We start from the raw sequence: 25,140 nt of genomic DNA on the forward strand, positions 1-25,140 counted from the left end.
TCTGTGTGGGTGGCTCTGTGTGGGGTGGCTCTGTGTGGGTGGCTCTGTGTGGGGAGGCTCTGGGTGGAGGTGGCTCTGGGTGGGGTGGCTCTGGGTGGAGGTGGCTCTGCGTGGGGTGGCTCTGGGTGGGGTGGCTCTGGGTGGGGGTGGTTCTGCGTGGGGTGGCTCCGTGTGGGGTGGCTCTGTATGGCTGGCTCTGCATGGCGGTGGCTCTATATGGGGTGGCTCCATGTGGGGTGGCTCTGTGTGACAGTGGCTCTATATGGGTGGCTCTGTGTGGGGTGGCTCTGTGTGGGGAGGCTCTGGGTGGGGGTGGCTCTGTGTGGGGAGGCTCTGGGTGGGGGTGGCTCTGTGTGGGGAGGCTCTGGGTGGGGGTGGCTCTGTGTGGGGAGGCTCTGGGTGGGGGTGGCTCTGTGTGGGGTGGCTCTGTGTGGGGAGGCTCTGTATGGGTGGCTCTGTGTGGGGTGGCTCTGCGTGGGGTGGCTCTGTGTGGGGTGGCTCTGGGTGGGGGTGGCTCTGTGTGGGGTGGCTCTGTGTGGGGTGGCTCTGTGTGGGGAGGCTCTGTATGGGTGGCTCTGTGTGGGGTGGCTCTGCGTGGGGTGGCTCTGTGTGGGGTGGCTCTGGGTGGGGGTGGCTCTGTGGGGGTGGCTCTGTGTGGGGTGGCTCTGTGTGGGGTGGCTCTGTGTGGGGAGGCTCTGTATGGGTGGCTCTGTGTGGGGTGGCTCTGCGTGGGGTGGCTCTGTGTGGGGTGGCTCTGGGTGGGGGTGGCTTTGTATGGGTGGCTCTGTGTGGGGTGGCTCTGTGTGGGGAGGCTCTGTATGGGTGGCTCTGTGTGGGGTGGCTCTGTGTGGGGTGGCTCTGGGTGAGGTGGCTCTGTGTGGGGAGGCTCTGGGTGGGGGTGGCTCTGCGTGGGGTGGCTCTGTGTGGGGAGGCTCTGGGTGGGGGTGGCTCTGGGTGGGGTGGCTCTGTGTGGGGTGGCTCTGTATGGGTGGCTCTGTATGTGTGGCTCTGGGTGGGGTGGCTCTGCGTGACGGTGGCTCTGCGTGACGGTGGTCTGTGTGGGGTGGCTCTGTGTGGGGTGGCTCTGTATGGGTGGCTCTGTGTGGGGTGGCTCCGTGTGGGGTGGCTCTGTGTGGGGTGGCTCTGTATGGGTGGCTCTGTATGTGTGGCTCTGGGTGGGGTGGCTCTGCGTGACGGTGGCTCTGCGTGACGGTGGTCTGTGTGGGGTGGCTCTGCGTGGGGAGGCTCTGTATGGGTGGCTCTGTGTGGGGTGGCTCTGTGTGGGGTGGCTCTGCGTGGGGTGGCTCTGCGTGACGGTGGTCTGTGTGGGGACTTGAGAGAAGCTGTCCTTGCTCGCCTGGAGCCTGCTGGGCCCTGAAATCCCACCCCTGAGCGGGGTCCTCTTCCCCCTTGGCTGTCCCCGCCGCTCGCTCATTGCCAGGGCCGCTTCCTAAGAGGCCGGAACCGAGCCGAGTGTCTCCCGCGTGCGGGTGCGCGTTGCCTATGAAGGCTGAGGCAGCTGCAACCCAGAATGCCAGGCGGCCTGCCAAGGTTGTCCAGGCTGGCGGCAGGGAGAGGAGCTGGGACCCAGCCGGGCGGAGCCGCCTGGCCCTACAGAGAGCCTCTCTCCCCCACGGAGTGCGAGCTGGGAGGTGGGCGTCCCGCTCACCCCACCCCCTTGGGCGCATGTACGGCCCAGATTGGAAGCCATCGCGATATTCTTGCCTCAGGGCTGGTGCTGTGGTGCAGCGGGTCAAGCCACCACCTGTGACGCCGACGTCCCGTGTGGGCACCGGTTCGTGTCCCGGCTGCTCCACTGCCAATCCAGCTCCCTGCCGATGTGCAGCAGAAGATGGCCCGAGTGCTTGGGCCCCTGCACCCATGTGGGAGACCTGGATGAAGCTCCTGGCTTCAGCCTGGCCCAGCCTTGGCTGTTGCAGCCATTTGGGGCATGAACCAGTGGATGGACGACCTCTCTCCCTCCCTCTCTGTAACAGTGCCTTTCAAATAAATGAATTGATTTAAAAAAAAAAAAAAAAAAAAAAAAAAAAAGCTTGTCCTTGGAGCTCCATTGCTTAGAGGACCGAGCAGTAGAGCTGCCAGGCGGGGGGGGAGGGTGTGGCTGGACAATGTCCATCCCACTGTTCACCGCGGGCAAGCCAGCCGCGCCCCAGCCTTCACGGGTTTCCTCTGTCTTCGGCTTCCTTTGCGGTTGTCCCTGCCCTAGGCGTTCGCGTGAGCTGGGCTCTCAGTGCCGCACGTCCACAGGAAGCAGGTGCCAGCCCGGCTTGCGTGGGAGCGGTCAGCCTGAAGAGCTCACGAGAGGCCCGAGGGAGCCAGACGCCGACGTGGTCTCTCTTTCTCAAGGGGAGCTGCTGCCCGCATTCAGTCCAGAGCATCGCCCTGCAGGGTGTGGGATGTGGCCACCAGCCCCTTCCCCACGCGGCGGCCGCTCCGGGAGGAAACGGGCAGGGCTCCGGGCAGCCCAGACAAGGGCACCAGGGCCCCCTGAGAGCCCAGCTGGGAAGTCAGCTCCGGTGGAGGGTTTTGTTTTCCCTGGGGAAAGAAAAAGCCAGAGAGGCTTGCAGATTGCTGTGGGCGATTCCTGCCAGACGAGGGGCACTGGGCGTTCTGGGTGGGAGAGGAGTGAGAAGGGCTTTTTGTTCTCTGGATCGCCACGTTTTAGAAGCTCTCCTCACGTTTCCACGACAAGCCTCAGTTCGCCTCGATTTCCATCCTTCGGGCGACGGCAGTGTTCCTGGTCTGGGGGATTTTGACCCGGAGCAGCCAGGGAAGGAGGTGCTGGGGCGTCAGCGGGCGTGGCAGCGAGCGCCCACGCTCACTTAGGCATTTTAACCGATATTCCAACGGTGCTCACTGATGTGTGTTAATAGCACAAAATGCACTACATCGAGATCATCCTGGCGCTGCCCTGCCCCACCCCCGCCCCCACACGCACAGGCCAGAAAGAATAAAAGCGAGCGGCTTGGGGGCGCTTACTGTGCCATCTGGGGCAAGTGGCTTCCTGGGCGGTGCGGGTGGGGGAGGGGAGGCGGACGCCATCTCCGGCTCAGGTGCTGCTGCCCCAGCCGGGCTCCAGGCCCTGCTGCAGACTCTGCACCCGCGCGAGGTCACGAGCTTCCCTCGGGGTAGATTGGGCGGCCTGGCGGAGCCTGGTACATCAAGTGCCCTCTCAAACAGCACCTCGCGACGCCTCATGACCCCCCACAGGAGACACGGGGCCCACCCGGGGCCGGTGCAGCGCTGGCTGATTGCTAGAGATTCTAGATCCAGGCAATGAATTTGGGGAGCGAATTGGTTTTAAATTGACTTCTAAAAATGTTCGTGTTTGCCATCTGGCTTGGGTTGTGGGCAAGGCTCCGGCCCCGGAGAGCATCGCGTGACGAGCGATGGGTGGTTTGGTGCCGCGGCACTTCCTGCTTTTGTTTCCCGAGGAGGGGGCCCGTCGGTGAGCGGACATTTAATTTAATGTCCGTGATCTGGCCCTGCTCAGATGCACGCACAGTCCTACGTGTTCTGCTGCCCGGTCACGTTTCGGGCTGGCAGGCAGCAGGAGGGCAGGGACGCCGGCAGCCCCGGAGCCGTGCCTGGGGAGGCGTTGGTGTGGTCAGCGCCCTCGGCCCCCGGAACCCTTTCCTCCCTAACGAACCCAAGGCCTTCTCTTCCCCCAGTGGGATCAAGGCCAGGCCAGTCTGTAGCATGGGTCTCAGGTCGCACGGACCACGCCTCCTCGCTCTCATCGCGGCCTTTCCCCGAGGACGGGTGGCACGAGACATCTGTGGCATCTCTGGGGCTCCCCCGGGGGGTTGACACGTGGCTGCCCCCATGGTGATTGGTCATCTCCTCTAGTTTGGTTCCTGAGTGTCTGGTACACAGTAGGCACTTAATACCTGCTGAAGGAGGTACCCGTGGCCAAAGGGCTCACAGAGGGCTAGACAGGGACAGCTCCCTCCTCTCCTGTCTCCCTTCATTTGCGTTTCCACTGGTGTCTGATGTAGACGTTCTAGCCTCAGCATCATTTTCATGAACCTCTCTCTTACAGAAGTAAAGGTTTTGGGGCGGCATTGTGGTGTAGCGGGTTAAGCCGCCACCTGCAGTGCCAGCATCCTGTGTGGACGCTGATTCCAGTCCCAGCTGCCCCACTTCCAATCCAGCTCTCTGCTATGGCCTGGGAAACAGTGGAAGATGGCCCAGGTCCTTGGGCCCTGCACCCACGTGGGAGACCTGGAGGAAGCTCCTGGCTCCTGCTTTTGATTTGCCCAGCCCTGGCCATCTGGGGAGTGAACGAGTGGATGGAAGATCTCTATCTCTTTGTAACTCTGCCTTTAAAATAAATAGAATAAAGCTTTTTAAAAAAAGAAGATAATATTTCTTCTAGTGGTAAATGGAGGCAACAGGCCTGGGACTTTGTGTGTGTTTGTTTTTTTTTAGATTGTTTTAAGGTTTATGTATTTGAAAGGCAGAGTGACAGAGAGAGAGAGGAGGAAGAGAGAGAGAGAGAGAGACGCACACACATACACACACATCTTCCATCTGCTGGTTCACTCTCCAAATGGCTGGAATTCCACCCGGGTCTCCCACGTGGGTGCAGGGGCCCAAGCGCTTGAGCCGTCTTCCACTGCCTTCCCAGGTGCATTAGCAGGGAACTGGACTGGCTGCAGTGTGGGATGCTGGGGTCGCAGGCAGCCGCTGTGGAGGCAGCCACAGTGCCGGCCCCAGACCTGGGGCTCTGCTAGCAAACCCATCCCATGGTGCAGATGCTGCAAACGGCGTTCCCGCTCATTGCTGCTCTGAGATGAGAGTGAGCGAAGAACTCATATTCATGGCAAAGTTCATCCTCTTCGTGTTTCCAGACCACAAATTAGCACTCACGCAGGCGCCCGGGTGGGAGGTGCGTCTGCACGTGGCATCCTTGGAACAGGCTGTGGGTGTCAGCGGCTCTGCTTCCAGGCTGGGTTCTGGGGGGCGGCATCCTCTCCCTAGGGTATTCCCCCGTGTTCGTTGACCCTTACCAGGCCCCAGATCCCATGCCGGGTGGCCCTGCCCTGGGGGAGGGTCAACCGGGCCAGAGAGAGGGGGCAACAAATGTGGACAAATGGAGGGCACAACAGAAGAGTGCACAGCGGGGACCCCGGGGCCGTTCGAGCTGAGACTCGGGCGCAGTGAGGGCGTAAGTGGGGCCTGCAGGGCCTGCTGGGGCCAAATCTGGAGGATGAGCGGGGATGGGGGGGGGGGTCGGGAACAGATGTCTCAAGCAGTGGGAACAGCAGGAGCAGGTGACCTGAGAGGAGCAGACAGCACGCAGGGCAGAGAGGGCCGGAGGCAAGGAGCAGATCACACAGGACCTGCCGGCTGCCGAGGGCTGGGAGCCCCCAGGACACCCAGCAGTGGGCACCGGTGTGGTGGAGTGAGAAGGCCATGCCAAGATGGCTGCTGGCAACGAAGCCTACCTGGCAACAGGCTGTGATTAGATGGCTTCGGAAATCACATGGTAACAGAGCCTGCCTGGCAACAGGCTGTGATTGGTTAGGGCATAGACCGCCCCTTGACCGGATTGGCTGCCTCGGCTATATAAGCTGCTGTACCAACTGAAATAAACGAGTCTGCGAGCTTCTTGTCTCTGGCCTGCTTTCACCTGACTCCCGGTGTCTGTATCGTGACTCCGCGTCTCTTGCCCCCACCACGCTCTTCCTCTCAGAAAAAATCCACCTCAACATACCTGGAGCCAGTGGGCCAGTGGTGCCTCCCCTCCACCAGGTCTGTGTGGACGTCTTCCAGGTACAGCTCCTCCAGCAGCCGGGGCGTGGCATGGGGCTGTGGCTGCAGGAGGCACTGCACACTGACCAAGCTGAGGCCCAGAGTGGCCAGGCAGTGCCCCTGGGCCCCGGCACTCAGAAGCTTGTGCAGCGCCCTGGACAGCAGGTCGGGCAGGAGGCAGCCGCCGCACGCAGTCCTGGCTGGCCCTGGTCTGGGGGAGGTGCTTGGTGGCATCAGACAGGACCCCGGTGCTGTGGGAGACAATGCCCACCTCGTGCAGGTGCTGTCGGCCTCGGTGGCTCCTCCGGTGACCTAGGACGCCCAGCACAAGGGGACTTTACCCTTGATGAGCAGTGAGTGGGCAGGCTCCTGGCACGTGGGGTCCCCGTAGTAGACCTGGGATAGAAAGGGCAGGAGCAGACGAGGAGCTCCGGCCCAGGCTGCTCCTCACAGCTGCCAGGGTGCAGGACATGGGGCTGGGTTGCCGCAGTCTCGCTCTGTGCTGGGCTCCTGCCTCCCGTTTCTGCCTCAGCACAGCGCCTGCCCCACCCCAGCCTCAGTTTCCCTGGTCAGTCCCGCCATGGGGCCAGGACCTTCTACTCCATGCCTTCTGGCCCCAGGTCGGGGCTCCTTTGCAGCTTCCGGGGGACTGCCTGTGCCGTGAGCTCTGGGAGGCAGGGCCCCAGTTTCGGTCCCGTTGGATGCCTGGCACCTGGCCCGGAGCCAGTGCGTCGTATTGTCCCCACCTGGGTCCTCGCAGACTAAGAGGAGGGCTGCAGGAAGGGGTGGCCCTAGGATGGCGGTCACCTACATTCTCAATCCTGGCTGTGAGCTGGACACGGCCGCCGAGCTCCTGCCCAGGGCTGGGGCAGGAGGGTCAGGGCAGCTACGCGAGTCCTGGACCCACAGTTACGCCCTGGGTGGGGGCAGGGGAGGCCTCTGGGGCTTCCAATGGGGCATGAGTTCAGGGTACAAAAGAGCAGGCAGGTGACCGCCCCCTCCCCAGTTTTACCCTAACCGGATGCCACCTGCCCGGCAATCTGCTTGGTGTCTTTCATACCAAGGATGCCGGGGCACGAGGGACACATGACTCCCCAGCGAGGAGACCATCTTCCCCTTCTCCCCCCCACTGCCCGGTCCTGCTGGGGAGAACATGGGTGCTTGGAGCGGACGCGTCCCTAACAGCAAGCTCTTCCCCCAGCCAGAACAGGTCCCAGCCCGAGGGACGCCATGACTCTGGAGAGATGGCAATTACAGTTTGTGGCTCCGCGTTTCTTCCCCCCGCTGCCTTTTATTTGGGACAGGTGGCTCGTTCCTCCGTACCCAGGCTGACGCCGCGCTTCCTTTCAAAATAATTCTATCACCCTGTAGGCGCGTGCAGTGGCCAATTATACTCAATAAAGCTGCAAAAATAAGTGAATTATGTTTGAGTCCACAACACCCAGTTGGTTTAAAGGAAAACAGCACGGGAAGACGGGGAGGGCGTGGTTAAAACGGGCAGGGGCCACCCACACCCCTGAGGGTCTCAGACAAGGCCTGGAGGGAGACCCTGCCCACGCGGATGCAGCGGGCCATGCCTCTGCACCCCTTCCCACACCTCTGGCCCCTGCCTCCCAGGGAGCAGCAAGGCTCCCTGGAGGGTGCAGGGCGGAACTGTCTAGGGAGAAAGTCCTAGGCGTTTCTAAGAAGACCAGCTTGGGACTGCTGGTTTCTCGGGGCAGGAGCCAGCTGCAGCCAGGGTCCCCCGGCCTGCCCCTGGCCTGCTCTGAGTGCCCTTGGCTGGTGGACAGCCGGGTCCCACCTGGGCTGGGAATGCACCTGAGTGGCCCTGCAGAACTCACGTCCCGCCCCCCACCTCCACCCAAAGGAGTAGCAGATGCTTGGCAGTGGGCCTTCTCCATGACCTTAGGAGGCACGTGGAGGACACCCAGAGTCCAGTCCTTGACCCCAGAACAGGACAGGCCCGAGGGGATGGGGAGGGGGAGCCCTGTGCCAGGTGTGGGGGAGGCCTGGGCGGGGCAGCTGGTGTTGAGTGGCAGGTGGGGAGGAGGGCAGAGCACAGAGCTCCTGCAGGGCACGGGAGAAAGAGAGTCAGATGGGGACACTGCAGCCCTGCCACCTCCTGGCCCTGGCCTTTGCACCCCCGCTCCCTCGCCTGCGCCTCCTGCTGGCTGTCTGGGTGTATGGTGTCTCTTCTCAGCCAAGCGCCCCTGCCTCCGGGTCACCTGCCTCGGCTGCAGGACGTGGCACTGTGTCACGTGGGCATCACTGATTTCTGTGTTCGCACAGTTGTCACTGGCCCCGTGTGCTCACCCATAGTAAGGACCTGGCAGGTGCACAGCGTGCCGCCTGAATGGATTCCATCTGTCTGCTGTGTGTGGCTGGGCCCCAGGGCCTGCCAACCGTCCAGGCCCGGGCACACTGTGCAGAGGAGAGGCAAGCAAAGCCAAGAGGCTGGCAGGGAGCGGGCCGCTCGGACAACTGGGCGCATTGTGCTCATCACCCAGATGTGAACACTGAGATCCAGAAACGGAGAAGCCTTCCGGCCGAGGGGCCCGGGGCCGGGGGCCAGGGGAGATCCAGGGCCCATGGCGGGTGGGGGCATAGCTGCAGGGCGGGGCCTCTGCTGGGCAAGAGCTGCCGGCAGCCGGGCTCCCGGCGTAAGCAGCTGCCCCTGGCAGTGTGGGCTGTGGGCCAGAGCGACCCATGTGGGAGACCTCACCCGCCTGCCTGGGGTCACCACACCCCTACTCCACCAGGGTGTAACTTAGGGGAGCAGGGGACCAGGTGGGGCTCTGCCCCCACCTCACCTTCTCCCTTCCCCAAGGTTCAGCCCCCACCCAGGTGGTACCCAGTTCTGGGGACAGCAAGCAGCCTCCATATTGGGGTGCCTAGAGCTCCCGGCTTCTCAGAGGGCCAGGCTGGAACCCCTGCCTCCAGAGCCCAGGGCTGAGAAGCCCCTGAGACCCCGTCGTGAGCAGCCAGCCTTGGGGCACTGCCCGGGGCAGTGGGAGGGCCTTACACAAGGGCGTTGCAGACTGCCCCCCGGGAGACGGGCAGTGGGACCCCAGGCCTTTCCCGAGCAGGCCTCTCCCCTCCAGTGAGGAGCTGCCCGCCCAAGCCTCTCAGGTCTCTCTTATGCCAGGCCTGGGGCTCGGCCAGCTCTGTACCTGCAGGGTCCAGGGCAGTATGTGGCTCAGCTGCTGTCCACTACATGTGTGGTGAGCGAGCGAGTGCAGGGCCCACTGTTCGGCACCCAGGGTGGGTGCACAAGGCCAGCCTAAGCCGTGCCTTCCCTGGGTCCTTTACACCTGGGGAGGAAGTCCTTGGAGGACGGATGGGGTGGCAGGGGCCTCTGCAGGGAGCCCAGGACACCTGCAGGGACCCAGCCAAGCTCGGCTCCGGCCCAGAGCCCTGGCTTGGAACTGCTGAAAGCCCACAGCTCGTGATGCCGCCCTGTGCACGCGGGGACTCGGGCTTGACACAGCCCAGAGGGTGGGATGTGGGGGACTTGGTGCAGCAGCGCCCAGCCTGTGGCCAGAGCAGGCCAGCAGGGATCGAGCCCAGGGCTCAGCAGAGGCCCGGCAGAACCCTCTGCAGCCAGGAGGCCTGGCGAGGACATGGGCTGGGTGGAGAAGCAAACGACAGCACAGTCACACCTCCCTGTCTGGGTGCCCGAAGGCTGCGTGGTCCTGGAAGGTGACCGGATGTGATGGCTCCACACTCTGCACCTCGGCCTCCCAGGAAGATGAAGCAAGCGGATCGGTCTCTAGGATCGGTCCCCTCCCTGGCGAGCGGCGGCTGCGAAGCCGGGAGCTGATGCTGCTCCCAGAGCTTCCTGGCGGCCCAGTGCCAACTGCACTCCGGTCTACGCAGCAACTCTGGGGCTGGGAGTCAGGGCTCAGGGAGACAAGCCACCCAGACCAGACAGCATCGGGGCTGGAGCCCAGGCCTGCAGACCTGGGGTCGAGTGCTGTGTCCCAGGCTGGTCTGGGGACGTGCTGGGACAGGGCACTGCACATGCGTTGTCTGAACGCACAGATGAACAGTGGATAGGATGCAGGTGGAGCTGGGTGCCCTGGCATTTGGGGTTCATCCCCAAGCTGTTGGGTTGCCTCTCACCAGCTGAACGGGAGAAACAAAGCCAGCAGCCAGGCAGTCCGGGCAGAGCTGTCCCCACACTGCTGCTGCTGACCCGGCTGCTCCAAGGGCACCGTGGGTTGCCCTGCAGAGTGAATGCAAGGCCAGCCGGAGCTCGAAGGAGAGAAGCCGTGGAGTTCTGTGTGAACTGGGCATGTCTAACTCTGAGAGGACCCCAGCCAGGACGCTGGGGAGGGTGGGTGGGCGTCTCGGCTGGGCCCGGGCCAGCATCACCCTCCCAGACCATTGGGCCGGCACAGACACACCTCGGCGCCAACGGCACGTGCGGTCAGCTCCACCGTGGCACACTGGGCTCCCTGGATCCCACCCCGCAGGTTAATTTGAACATCATGGTGTTGCCGAAACCCACCCCGCGAGGGTCCATTTGGAGACAGGGTGGAGGCAGGGAGTGGGAGGGGTGCGCGCTGTGCGCCTGGGAGGGGAACCGAGCGCGTTTCCGAGCGCCACGGGGAATGGGCCTGGAGATTATATTGTCCTTGTTTCCTGGGGGGAAGCTTTTCCCTCACAAAGAAGCAAGAATTCTTTTTGTTTTGTTTTTTAAACCATAAACCTCCCCACCCTGGCACAGCACTGGGAAGAGACGGCGGCCCCGACGTTCTGTCTGTCACGGAGCCTCGGGGAACGTGTGCTTTGGCTTGTCTTGTTTTCCTGCGAGAAGCTAAGGATCTAGGACGAGCACGAAGGGCTTGGTGGCGGGAGGGGGCCCAGCCGCGCGCCCCCCTCGCAGCCCTGGCTGATCCGCCGGCTACAGAGCAGCCCCCGCATTTCCTCCACCGACCACGTCTGGCTTTCTTTCCTTTTTCTCCCCTTGGAAAAGTCCTCACCGAAGGCACAGCCGGCCAGGTGCCTGTTGGCTGGCGCACGGCGAGGCCGGAGGTGGCTGGCAGCGTGGCCGGGCCACACAACTTTTTGCAGGGACCCGACAGACCACGTGCAAAGCGGGGGCCAAATTGATTTTATCAACCATGGATTTTTAATTAACAGTGGTGTCCTCTTACTGCCCTTCGTTATTTATTGTTTACCCACTAATTAAAAATTATGCTGCTTTTGCACCCATGAGGGAAGGGACATTTGAAATTAGATCACATCGTTCAAATTACCTGCGGAATTAAACCTGGGGTGCCCAATCGCCAGACCAGGCGACGGCGCTTCAAAGACCGTCTCCAGCCCGAGGTGCTACCCTGAGCCAGGACACCGGGGACAGGTGACAGGACAAACACCAGATGGAGCCGCTGGGGGCCTCCAGGGACAGACACTTCCTGAGCCCCTCCTGGGCTCCATCCTGGGGCCGAGGTGGCCTCCAGGACCCAGGACGCTCCCGGGCGTGTGTCTGTCGAGCGCCTGGGCCAGAGGCCTGCACTGCACCACGGCCACGAGCCCCTGAGGTCTCAACGAGGCCCTACAGCAGCACGCTGTCCCCAGGACGCCCAGAGGTGACCTGCACCATGCCTGAGGCTCGCAGGACAGAGGGGCTTGGCGGCTGTCACTCCTCCCCAGGCAGGCGCTTCTTATCAATTACGAATATCTCTTGGTTAAAAAACACCTAACACAAAATTCACCATCCAAGTGCACCACAGCACCGGGCAGCCCCACTGGGGAAGGAGAAGGGGGAGCCGCCGGTGGCCACTGCTCACGCCCCCACCTCTGACCCTGTGTTCTGTCGCCGGTCCACCCCCATCTGGGTGTTTCCTAGAAATGAACCCGTGCAGCGTGAGGTTTTCTACAACAAGCGCATCGGGCCCGTTTCTTGGATGAGCGGGGGGGTGGGGGGGGTGGGGGGGAGGGGCCGGGCCCATTTCTTGGATGAGCGGGGGGGCGGGCCCGTTTCTTGGATGAGCGGGGGGGGGGGGGGCCGGGCCTGTTTCTCTCCCAGGCCCCCATTCTGGTTCTGGCTCCAGAGGCGAGGAACATGGAGAACATCGGGGGTGGGGGCCCCAGCAGGAGAAAGACACCCACCCCCGGTCGCTTTCTCTGGGGCTGGGAAAGCAAAGACAAGCACAGTTTTCCTCACCCCTAATTGGCTTGTTCTGAGGTCCCCGAAGCCCGGGCCGCCGCAGGGAGCTGGTGAGATGATTTTAGGTGCGACCGCGAGCGCCGCGTGTCCCCGCGTGGCACATTGATTTTAGAGGGTGCTAAAAAGCAGCCACTGCCGCTCTCGCACACCTGGGCTCCTGCAGCCTGCTTCGCAGATGGCTAAGTTTACAAAAGATTGATCTGAACTTTATTTTAAAAAAAGATGTATTTATTTGAAAGGCAGAGTACACACACACACACACAGATCTCCCATCCCCTATTTTACTCCCCAAATGGCGGCTACAGCCAAGTCTGGGCGAGGCCACAGCCAGGAGCCTGGAACTCCATGCAGGTCTCCCACATGGGTGCAGGGACCCCAGGACTTGCGTGGTCCTCTGCTGCTGTCCCAGGTGCGTCAGCAGGGAGCTGGATCAGAAGTGGAGAAGCCGGGACTGGAACCAGCGCTCCCATGTAGCGTGGGGAGCATCACCATCAGTGACTTAACCCCTGGCCTTGATTTTCGAATATTGAGAAATGTTTGACTGGAATTTAATATGTAAGTTTGTAAGTGTGTTTGGGGGCTGGTACGCAGCCTGGGGGTGTGCACGCGAGAGGGGGAGGCGAGCCGTGACTCAAGGTCACTTCAGAAGGTAAAGGAGAGTGGGCGGGGCCCCGGGGCCCTGGGGGCTGTGACAGAGGACCCAGTGCCTCACTCTCTCAAGGTGTCGGACGCTCTGGGGACAGGCTTCCTGTGTCCCCAGCTCCAGGTGGCTCCGGGTGCTCCCTGGCAGTCCGTGACTGCATCCGTAAAAGACCCGAGGACCAAGATGTCACACGTTCCAGGGGCGCACTCAGACTGAAGGCGGATCCACAGCAGAATCCGAGGCCCAGGCTCCTGACGGTTCCTTCACTCAGTGCCTGCTGCCCTGGGCTCCTGGTTTGTAAGAATTCCTGTACCTGTGGAGAGGCTGGTGGGAGGTAGCTCAAAGTACCCTAGACGGCTGGACGACATTGTGCACAGTGCCCACCCAAAGGCCTCCCAATGTACTAGGGTCCTGTCCCACCTTCTCTTCCGAGCCCACAGAGCCCCCTCGTCTTGTCTCGCCCGTCTCCACTGAGCCCGCGGGCTTCTCTGTGTGTGTTCCTGGGGCTGCGCCGGCAGGCGGAGGCTGCCCCAGGGCTGTTGCACATGCTCCTTCCTCCCGCTCCGTGCTGGCCACTCCTTCATCGAGGTCCCGGTGGCATCGGCATTTCTGGCTAGCTGCTGCCGAACGCTCCCCTTCTGCTCTGAGACTCATCACGTCTGGCAATCGTTCGTCTGCTTTCGGCTTCCTTTTGTTTTTTTGACTTTTCATTTTGGAATCATTTCAGACGTATCCAAATGCTGCCCAGGGTACCCTTCAGTTCCCCTGAAGTTCAGCACGGTTTGGGGACGCCACGTGTGGGGACGCCACACGGTGAGCAGAACCAGGAAACCAACGTCCATACAACAGGACTGAGCCATCTGCAACCTTACCCCCGCCATGTGTGCCCCGGGACCCAGTGGAGAACCCTGAGTCACGGGACCATCCCGCCTCCGTCAATCAGACACACCTGTCTTGTCTTTGTCTCGTACAGGCTCTGCATTTTTAAAACTATTTTTATTTTTAAAGATGTATCTTTTACTTATTTGAAAGGGAGAGTTACGGAGGGAGGAAGAAGAGGAGGAGGAGAGAAATAGAGAGAGAGGTCTTCATCTGCTGTTCACTCCCCAAATGGCCACATCAGCTGGGGCTGGGCCAGATGGAAGCCAGGAGCCAGGAGCTTCCTCTGGGTCTCCCACATGGGTGCAGAGACCCAATCACTTGGGCCATCTTCCACTGCTTTGCAATCACTCGTGAGCTCATGAGCTCATGGAAACACCTTCCAACATCACAACTTGGGGACGCCCTTCGATGGTTCTCGCCTGCAACGGCGATGTTTTCCAAACAGTCATTCACTGGTTCCGTCGTTCTGAGCCTGTGCACTGGAACTGTGCGGTAAGGAGGGGCTGTCCTGTCTCCTGCATCCTCCTATTTACTCAACTGTCACCTCCGTTGGCACGAAGTCCTCATAGGGACCTTGGCATGTACATGACAGCCCATTAATGTCAGCACTTTGTTGCTCCGCTTGTCCCTGATCCAGACGTGTGGAGCTCCTCTGATTTGTCTCCTGTGAGTTTGCTACACCTGCTTGTCAGGGGTTGGAGTTCTTCTCCAGGCCCCGGTAGACTTTCTCAGACCCAGGGCTAGGGTCAGCCACTTCTCCAAGGAGATCTGCTTTTTTTTTTTTTTTTTTAAATTGGAAAAAATGGTGCTTAGAAACCAAGATCTGGGCATGTGTGTGCTCACAGCTGTGGGACAGCATCCTAGGCTCTTCAGTATCCCTCCCTCTCTCCCTCCTCCCCTCCCTCCCTCCCTCCCTCCCCCCCCCCACTCCTCCATCCCTCCTCCCTCCTCCCTCCCTCCTGTTGCCTACCCACTACTGTACCAGCCACATAGCAGAAACCTTATTTCTCTTGTTCCCTGCTGGTTCTCCAGCATTCAGCACAGTGCCTGGTTGAAAACCAACGCGTATTTGTTGTGTGAGCCCACGGGCACTTCTTAGAAAAACGCCTCCACATACTAAATGCTCAGGACGTGGAAGCTATAATTCTGCTTCTAGCTGATTGGACGCACGGTCCTGTTCTGTAACAGCTTGCCTGTGACACTTCTCCCCTGCCTCCGGACAGGGTTAGGGTTAGGCTTGGGGCGGGAGGAGGGGAAACGGTGGCTCTGGCAGCTGGGGCCCAGGTGGCTTCAAGCAGGTAGACAGGAAAGGAAGGTGAGTGGAGCTTTAAGGACGAGAGCCCGGTTGGGGCAGGGGCCTGGGCAGGCTAGATCCAGTCTGAGAGCCAAGGGCAGGTGCTCCAAGGCCCAGCCTCACAGAGCCCGAGCCACCAGCCTGAGCCTCGGTGTGACCTGGTCTCCAGGTGCCTGAGGAGGCACAGCTGCAAAGCTGACAAGAAACGGGGGACAAGACAGGTTCTCCAGCCTCCAAGTTATGTCTCCACAGGTGATAAACTGTCAGTGGGATGGGTCCCAAGTCTGCACCTTGGTTGTTCATTCCACACTCGACAGAGCCACATGAGCCGGCCCGTGGGGCGGCAGGGCTCCGCTCAGGAAGGGAGTGGGGGTCCCGTCTTGCTGTGCCGAGGTTTCAGAAGACCCCTGGGGGGCACCCTCGCAGCCCAGGCTTTACCCCAGGGCTCCAGCTCCAGCCCTGGTTTGTGCACTGGGATTCTGACCCAGATTTCCTTGCTCTCGAGGAAAAGGTCTGAAGGCCTGTGGTCTATCTCAAGACCCTGCGCCGGAATTCACTCGGAAGCTTACACACGTTTCAGATAAAAGTGTCGGCGATGGGGGCCGGCGCTGTGGTGCAGTGGGTTAAAGCCCTGGCCTGAAGCGCCAACATCCCATATGGGCACCGGTTCTAGTCCCGGCTGCTCCTCTTCCAGTCCAGCTCTCCGCTATGGCCTGGGAAAGCAGTGGAAGATGGCCCAAGTGCTTGGGTCCCTGCACCCTCGTGGGAGACCCAGGGGAGGCTCCTGGCTCCTGGCTTTGGATCAGCGCAGCTCCAGCCATTGTGGCCATCTGGGGAGTGAACCAGCGGATGGAAGACCTCTCTCTCTGTCTCTGCCTCTCTCTGTAACTCTGTCTTTCAAATAAATAAAATAAATCTTTAAAAAAATGTCGGCGACAGATCCCACACCGCTCTCCTGATTGGTGGAGGCTGCCTGTTACGAATGCGGCCAAGGCTGCTGGACAGGCTGTCACCGTGTCACTACAGCAAAGGGGAACTTGCCAATGAGCTCACGGCGCCCAAGGCCCGCGGGCCCCCATCTGAACCCTCCAGAATGTGCCCGGTGGGGAGTTCTGACAACAACGGGAAGACAGACGGGATCCGCAGGCTCCCCCACCTCCCCCAGGCCCCTGGCTGTCCTCACGCTGGGGGCTTTGAGTTTAGGCTCAGGGACGAGGGAGGGGACCCAGACTTTGCAATCGCGGGACACTCGGCCATGTGGGAGCTGGGAGGAACGCCCGGGCTCCCCGTGCCTGCCCAGGCCTTCAGCGCCGTCACAGGGCTGTGGAAGGAACCACTGGTTTGCTGTGTCACCGGCCTCCCTGTTGTCCATGGGGGCCCTGGGTGAGGCCGCAGCAGGGCCTTGCTCGGACCCCTGGGTCGGGGCTGATGCTCTTTGCTTTGGGTCTGTGGGCACGGGCGCCCACAACCCGCGTCAGAAGCCTTCCGTGGAGGGGCGTGGCTGGCCATGAGGACCCCTCCCCACAGCCTCCAAGTCCCAGCTTCCAGCTTCCAGAATGGGAAAGGGGTGGAGAGTTTGGGGAGACAGTCTTGCCCCCTCCTCCAGCCTCATCAGCCAGGGTTTCCTGTTTGTCTAGAATGTCCCAGCACAGCAGTGTCCACAGGCACCCTCCCTGGACCCCTGACAGTGCTGGCTGCTCTCACCCTGGCTGGGCCTTCCCTGGAGACCTGGCTCTTTCCAGATGGCTCAGGCGCCGGGTGTCTGACGGGAGCCCCTTCCTGGCCACCTGCCGTCCTGGGGTCCTGGAGCCGAGGCCTCGCTGGCCCGACGTTGGCGCCTGTGTTCCCGGCCGCCGTCAGCCATCGCCTCCTCCAAGCCTGCCCAACGCTCTCCACCCAATGTAAGGTTCTCGACCCTGGGCTTCAAGCGGGCGAGAGGGAGCCGGGGAGCTCTCCCAGGGATTCCAAATGTGCCGAACCTTCTGGGGTCTCCCTGAACACTGTGGGGAGCACCCACAGGGGTGCAGGTTCAGGGCAGCCTTTGAACTAAAGGTCTCCCGTTGGCTGAGTCCTTCTTAGCCTTCCTGGCTGAAGATGGAAGCTTGTGTTGCTCTGCGGAAGGGGAGTGCAACGAGATAAACACAGGGATTGGACACACTCCATCGACGGAGAGGTCTCCGCGCACCACGCAGAGGACTTCGGCAGAACCAGAGGGCGCATGGGGTGGACCTGGAGGAGTTGGCTACTCTCAGGGCCCTAGAGAGGCCACGGACCCTGTGGTCTCCCAGAAATATCTAGGTTTGCAGGAGATAAGGATGGCGGATGGCGGTCTCCATGGGGAGTTCCCTGGACCAGAGAACTACCCGAAGCTTCCGGGGGTAACTGGGAGCTTCCCCGGGTGTTGGGCGAAGCACACCACTTAAGGGGCTATTCTTGAGAGTCCCCACAAGGGGGCCCTCTTGAGCTTTGGTTGGGGCGATTGGGAGCCCTGGGTGTAGCCGGGCGCGGTCTCCTGCTGCACTGGCCCTGAGCCCAGGGCCCCTGGGGCTGCCCCTTCGCCTCGGCCAGCCTGGGGGCCCAGGCTGTGTTCCCCACGAAGAGCTCCGAGGGCAGAGGTCTCCCCGGGCGGACACAGAGGATACCTTTGAGGTTGGAGGACGAAGGTAACCGGGTCGCCTGGCCTGGCCTCCTTGGTGAGAAGCTGGTGGCTCGCAGAACTTGCTCTGGTTGGAGCTGCATGCAGAACGCGTCCCGGGGGCCTCTCCCCAAACACCCCGCCCGTCGGGGAACTTGGATTGGCCATGCCAGGAAGCAAGAAGGTTATTGTGATTTAACACATCAATTTTTCTTGCATTGTGTTGAGATTAAACTCGGGTTCCCTTCCATACGTTCAAAATAAAGGATGTCCCTGGAGCGCCATTGTGTGGGAAGACCTACATCATGTTTCGAAAAACCCATTTTGCTAGGAGTGCCCAGATTTTATTTCACGGGAAATGGGAATATTTAATGAGGGCTTTATTTTGCCGTCTGGAGAATGAATGTGTTCTGGGCCTTGCAGGAGAAAGGCCACAGGGAAGCCATTACCATACAAATGGAATCCCAAAGATTCAAATATCAGCTCAAGGATGACGACAAGGTGCAGGGAGACCTGTGGGCCTCAGAAATGTTAAACATTCTTGTCATTCTTGCCTCTCTGTGACCTGGGACCGTCCACCGTGCTGCCGTTCCTGGAAGCCTGGCCAAGGCTCCCGAAGGGACCATGGTGACTTCGCACGCGGCCCATCGTGGTCGCATCACAGTTTGAGGCACACACTTCGGGGAGGCACAGCCCCCACCGACGACCCCACTGCCGATGCCCAACGCCCTTAGCAAATCTGTAGGCTGCCCCTGTGGGACAGACCAGAACATGCAGCGTCCGAAGTAGAGACGGCAGGTGCACAGCCCACGGGTGGAAAGACCTCCACTCAAAACTAAGTTTGCAAAGTGGTAAACCCCGGGCCCTGTCTCTGCGTGACATTTGATGAGCACCTACTGTGTGCCTGGCCAGGGAGCTGACAGATGCGTCTCCCAGGGCCCGACACTCCGCCCGCTGTGGGTGCAGTTTACCGCAGAGAGCCGAGGGAGGGGCCGCCGCTCTGGGCCCCTCGAGGGCCTTGCCACAGAGACGCCGCTGGGCAGATGGAGGAGAGCGTAGGTGACAGGCACTCGGGGGCCGAGACGGCGCAGGTAGCAGGGAGGTGTGAAGCAGCAGCGCCCGAGAGAAGGACGTAATTAGTGCCTGTGGCGTGGGGCGGGCTGTTTCTCTGGCCAGGCACGGCCAAGAGAGCAGGAGCTGCAGGGAGGCCCAGCGGGCTCTGGAGCGTTCTCCGGGCCGAGAGCAGGTGCGTGTTCTGGAAAGTGGCACTTTCCAAAGGGCGCCGTGCCTCCTAGGGGGCACTGCCTGTGGTCACGGTGGGGCCGTGATGGACATTCTGCATTTGATTGATCGTGTCTATTTTGATTCAATTCAATACTTGACGCACGAAGCCTGGGATGGTGTTAGGATGAGGCGCAGGCATAGAGGGATGGATTATTTTTAAAAATAAGTTAAGTGAAAATGAGCTAGCTGATTTGGAGAGAAACGGGAGGGCTGACGCAGGTGTGCGTGTGTGGACCACAGGCAAGGGCCGCTTCGTGGCCCCAGTGTGGGGGCGGCACCGGAGGTGCACGTCGCCCTGTGGACTTCAGCTTCTTGGTGTGGGGGCGGGGGCAGGGGGAACAGGATGCTGCTCCTAAGCTGGACACTGGGAGCAGCCCCAACTTCCCGCTCTGCCGTGTGGGCGCCCACGGAGGTGGTGGGGCTGGCGTGAGGTCCCTGCCCCAGGGCCCACACAGGGCAGAGGGTGGGCGGGGAAGCTGCCTGGCAGCCGGGGCCCCTGGGGAACAGCTTTGAAAGGAGGGTGAGCACGGGCACGGGGTGTGTGGGGGACAAGGGTTTTATAAGCAGGGTCACAGGTAACTCGCAGGACAGTGTGGCTTCCAGAGCCACCTGGTGCCAGCGCGCTGGGTGGGTGCTGGAGTTAGGCTGGATTCAGAAGCTGTCACAGAGGGCTGTGGGAGGCAGACCGTGCTTCGTGGCCGAGCGATTATCTTTATGTTAGTTCTTTTATGCCATACACAGGGCAGGAAAAAGATCACAGAATACAGAAATGGAGGTGATCCAAAGCTCAGCCCAGCCACCTGCTTCTGACTGACCTGCCACCCACCTGCTGCTCCCCTCCGAGACCGCGGGGTCTGCAGGAGATGCGAGGCAAAGCACGGGCACCCGGACCGCTCTGGGGTTCTGTCTGCCACCGTGCGCTGCCCACAGCAGCCAGGCTGTACACGTTTTTCCTGAATCGGTGAATACATCATTCTAGGCTGCTTTTCTTTTTATACACACATATGCGCATCCATTCAATTATACACGTATATAGAAATGGGATCTTCCTCTGCGTATTATTTGAATCTATTGTTCTGACTTAATAGACCTCAGAGATCTTTGTGGAAGGCTGATGTGTTTAAGACCCGAGGGACCACGGTGCGTGTTTGCATTCCGCCGGGGTGGAGACAGGAGACGTCATAGCCCAGGGCGGCAGGTGCCCTAATCAAGGGGAGTCCACTAAACACAGGGTCAGCCTGCAAGGGATCCTCGCACAGGCCGGACGCGTGAAATTCAAAGCACACGTCGCCGGCCCGAAGCCTGGCTCCTTGCTGGCGAGCGGCTCTGTTTAGCAGGAAGTGGGGTCAGGCCATTCTCTGCATGTGAATGCACGTTTTTTATTTGGCTCTTCACATGGTTTTATGAGTGCAATCTTTCCACGCGCATCGTTCTGCATTTTGCTTTTTACATTTAGGTTGTCAGCGACATTCGTTTCCATCTCAGACTTACCTCTCCGGAGCGTACCCATCACGGACCTGAATCTTGATTTTGGAACTGGTCCTTGGGGGTCGCTGTGGTTGTGGGCAGGCCTTTGTTTGCTTTTTGCTGTTATCAGAACCCACTCACTGCGTGTCTATTGGAGAAGCCCCCCCCCCCCCAATTCGAGCTGTGCACGCGCTCCTGTGTTGAGGGCTTTCGCGACTTTGTCCTCCAACAACAGTGTGTGAGGTGCCTGTATCCTTATCCTCTGGGCACACCAGGAGCCAGCAGATGGAAAAGGGGAGGTTTCCACGGTGCGAGCCCAGCTAAGGAACGCCGGGAGAGAAGCTACACGTCGATGAAGGTGTGACTCACCCCAAGGATCTCTGCCTACAAATGAACAAGCGGCTCCAGGCGACAGGCAGAGGCTCCATCGGCGTGGCTGCGCGCCCTTGCCACCACTCGGGCTCAGGCCACCACTGCTTCTCACTGAAAGACTGACCGTGGCCTCTGGCTGTCTCCCCGGCCTCTGGCTGTCTCTCCGGCCTCTGGCTGTCTCCCCGGCCTCTGGCTGTCTCCCTGGCCTCTGGTTGTCTCCCCGGCCTCTGGCTGTCTCCCCGGCATCCACACTAGCTCCTGGAATTCATTCTTCGTGGAGCCGCAAGCCTGATTTTTAAGAAAACGCGAATCAGCGTTCTTGCTTCTACAGTGTGTGATGCCCCGAGGGACTCCCCCACTGTGCACAGAGAGATTTTATCGAGACAAAAGTTCTTCATCAAGTACGAAAGCCTCTGAGCTCCCTGGCTCCCAAAGTGAGCTCGAGTGAGACCCACGGACCTTCCCCGTCTGTCCCCCAAGGACAAGCGTGGACTTCAGCCTAGCCTGCGCATCAGGCTGGGGGGACCAGGGGATGGGGCCAGCACCCCCGGCTCAATGGGAGGAGGAACGCACGCGTCGTCTCACGAGGAAAGCATCACTGTGGAGGCCAGGATTTTCATAGACTGAGATCAAACAGATGTGAGTTCTTAAAGATCGCAGGACACAAAGTAAGCAGCCCACTGAGGAGCCGAGGTCCGCAGAGACGACAAACCTACACCCACTAACATCCGATAGTGAAATTAGCCATCACAGGATACAGAATAAGAAGTATAAAATGTTTAATGGCATACAATATGAAATTTAAAAAATGAGCAAACAACATGAGCCAATAAAAGTGCCCAAGCAGATTTGAAAAAGAATCAATAGAACAGTAAGAAATAAAATAGAATTTTTGAAATAAAAACTTAGTGGATAGGTAAGTGAGCAGATTAGACACAATTGAAAGGAAGATTAATGAACTGGAAAATAGGTGGGAAGAAATGACCCCAAATTCAGGAACGAAAGAGAGGACCAAAAACCAAGACAAAGGGGTCGAGAGACACAGGAGCTGAACCGAAGACGTGTAAGCAAGGGCTCCCTGAAGGGAAGAAGAGACAGGTGCAGAAGAAGCCGTAGGTGACAGAAGAATACCGACAGCTTCCCGAAGTGACACACACCACCTACCCAGCAGTCCCAGAAGCACGGTGGGTCCCAAGTGGGATTAAAAAGAGGAGAAATCGACACCTGAACCTGCAGAGCACCGGAGACAAAGAGCAGAGACAACAGGAACAAGCCCAGGTCTGTGCACCTGCTGAAGAAAACCTTTGCAGAACCAGGGTTGAAAACAGAGACATTTCCAGGTCAGCAATGCTTAGGGCGCTCACAGGTATCTTCCAGACCAAGAGTTTATGAAGAAGGAAAAACTGCAGAGAATTTGAAAATACTGTAAATTTTAAAAAAGGAAATGAAATAATAATCTCTAATTTGTGGAATCCAAGAAAGAAAGAAAGGGAGGGAAGAAAAAAGAAAAAGAAAGAAAGACAGGGAAAAGGACCAAAATACTGGGAAATGGGAGCAGGTAATTTGGGACAGGAATGATGAGGGGAGCCGTCACGATTCCTCGCCCCTCCAAAGCAGACCCTGGAGGACGACACGATTTGTTTCTGTCAATGTGTGGACTGCCAACAGGCAGCGCTGGAGGTGGACGAAGAAGAGGCCGTTTCAGCCAAGACAAGCAAACAGGCAAAAACAGAATTCCTTGTGCTTCTCAGGAGGAATCCACCGGTAGCCACCAAGAAGGCAGAAGTGCTATAACCAGACGAAAGTGGGGGGGGGGGGGCGCAACAAAACTGACCCCTGGGACACCACGAAGTCAAAAGTCAGGGACACAGAAGCAGCATAAGAACGGCGACTTGTGGCAAACGGGAGACAAGAAGAAGTCTTGATCGACACAGTGGTTTGCTCGCCAGTCCACAGAGATGAGCCAACGGGACCTAAAAGGCACCCCAGCCGTGTGTGGCCCGCAGCAGACACGGCCGAGGCAGACAGCGGAGAGGGGAAGGCACTGACCAAGCGCTGAATGAAATTTGCTAGACAAATGCAGGGCACGGGAGCCTGCGCGGTCAGAAGCATCGCTCGCGGTAGCCGTGGCCAGCCCATGGACGGTCTGCCCTTCCAGGAAGACAGGATGCAAAATCCCATCAAAGCAGATTACGCAAAAAACATCGTTACAGAGCCAGCTCAGGCACAGCCTTTTAAATAATTGTTACAATTTAGTTTCATTTCATTTGAAAGGAAGAGAGAGACAGAGACCTTCCATCCGCTGGCTCACTCCTCAAATACCCGCAACAGTTGGGGCTGACCCAGGAGCCTGGACCTCCATCTGGGTCTCCCACGCTGGGGACGGGGCCCTAGCCGGGGTGTGCATTAGCAGGAAGCTGGATGGGAGGCGGAGCTGGGACCTGAACTGGGCACTGAGACAGGACGTGGGCAGCCCCAGCTCAGCCCCAGCCCAGCCCTGCCCAGCCCCAGCCCCACTCAGCGCGGTCAGAAAGGAAAGAAAGGGAGGGGCAGGGGCTGATGGGCAGAGGGGGGCGGAGATCAGTGGGGCTGTGCCCCCCCCCCCCCCGGCTCGGGCTCAGCCTCGGCTCTCGCTGGTGAGTCCCTGAAACAGGCGTTTGCCACCAATGTCAGGATCCACACGTGGTTAAAGAAAACACTCACAGAGCAAACGGAAGGAGAAGCCGGGTGTTTGCACCAGTGAATTCTACCAAGCTTCAGAGCGAGAGAGGGCTCCAGTCTACACAAACAAGGCTCCCGGCCCGGGGCCACCTCAGCCACTCCGAGTTCTGGTTTCCGAGGGCAGATGTGGGTCCTGGGGAGGCTGAAGTTATGCCACTTGGGGACGCCCTTAAGAAAAAGAATGCAAGTTTATAGAAGTAAACATTTAGAATGAGAAAAAAACACAACAAACGACACGTCATGCCGCTGGCCGATGCCGCACACGTCACAACATCCAGAAAAGCAACAGGTGGCTCTTACTGATCAACGTGTCGCTCATGCGTGACGCTCCTCCGTGCCTGCCTCGGGCTCACAGACTTTGGAGTCTCTTCCTACGATAAGCACTGTATTTTCCCTCCGCCGGCTCGCTCCCCAAATGGCTGCAATGGCCAGCGCTGGGCCGGGCAGAAGCCAGGAGCCTGGAGCTTCTTCCAGGTCTCCATGTGGGTGCAGGAGCCCAAGCCCTGAACTGTCCATCGCTGCCTTCCCAGGCCCATTAGCAGGATGCTGGGTTAGAAGTGGAGCAGCCGGGACTCAAACCAGTGCCTGTGGGAGATGCGGGCCCAACCCACTTCGTGACAACGCCGGCCCCTCCGTGGCCCATTACTACAAAGCCGTAAGACTGTAGGATTGTTGCTAACTTCAGGGACACACCCATCACCTTTCCTCCACTTACGACCGCAGAGCAGCTTCTGACCCTGTACAGCCCATACCGTGTCTCCTCAGCACCACCTGCGATTCTGGTGGCCGGTGCTGAAGGAGACATCCCGGCAGCCGGCAGGAGGTGGCAATAGCGGGAGCAAGGGTCTCCTGGAAGCCACAGGGGTCCCCAGTGAGTGGAAGAACAAAGGAGGGAGAGGCTGCTGTCCGGATAGGAGGGTGCTTGAGAACGCTCGTGGGGAAATGGAATGAACGGTGCAGAAAGGCTAAAATCCCAGCACAGCTTTTCCTGGCGAGCCTTTCTGTGCCCCTCCGGAAGACCCTGCCTATCTTGTGCTTTCAACATCTGCATCCGTGTGCGTCCACGCAGACACAGTGCTAGGACCCCTGCCCCCTTCGCCCTGCAGGCTCCTGAGGTCAGCGTGGAGGAGGAAGAGGAAGGACAGTGGAGAGGGCCAGTCTCAGGCCAGCCTCCCTTAGGGTGCGGCTGCGAACGTCCCCAACGGGACGTCAGCAAGTGGCGCCCGCTCGTGCCTGACGGAGCGCCTTGTGTCCAAGCTGGGTGCATCCTAAGAACGCAAGCGCGGTCAGCATTAGAGAAATCTATAAAAGCCATTTACCACATGCGCAGAATCGGGGAAAACATTCAACAAAACTCCATACCCACTCAGAGTAAAAAACCCCTTATCTACAGAGAAATCGTTTGATACGTCGTTTACGCTGATTGAGGGCGCGGCCCCAAATCCCTACAATAAATGTTGTTCTTCAGGGTGACATCCTTACCGCGAGCAAGACCAGGATGTGGCCGCCACGGTGAACGCCAGTTACTTCCAGGGTCATCTGAAGAGGTCGTCAGTAAAACAAGAAAAAGCAACCAAACGCATCAGGACTAGAGAAGCGAAATTATTACTATTTGTAGCTGATATGATTGTCTTGTAAAAAAAACCTCCAAATTTACAAAGTATTAGAAATAACGGCGTTCAGCGAGATGTCTGGATAAAAGAAATCAATGTGCCGAAATCAATGCATTCTGTCATAGCGGCAAGCAGTGGTATGGGAAAAAGAGACCTTGTATAGATCTGGGAGGCGTGGGAATTAACTTCAGAAAAAAATATGCAAGATGTGTTTGGAGGAATTGATACAATCTGCTAGAGATATTGCAGAGGAGAGAGCCCAACAAATGACGCGCG

Source organism: Lepus europaeus, chromosome 10, assembly GCF_033115175.1.
Source record: "Lepus europaeus isolate LE1 chromosome 10, mLepTim1.pri, whole genome shotgun sequence".
Classification (NCBI taxonomy): Eukaryota; Metazoa; Chordata; class Mammalia; order Lagomorpha; family Leporidae; genus Lepus; species Lepus europaeus.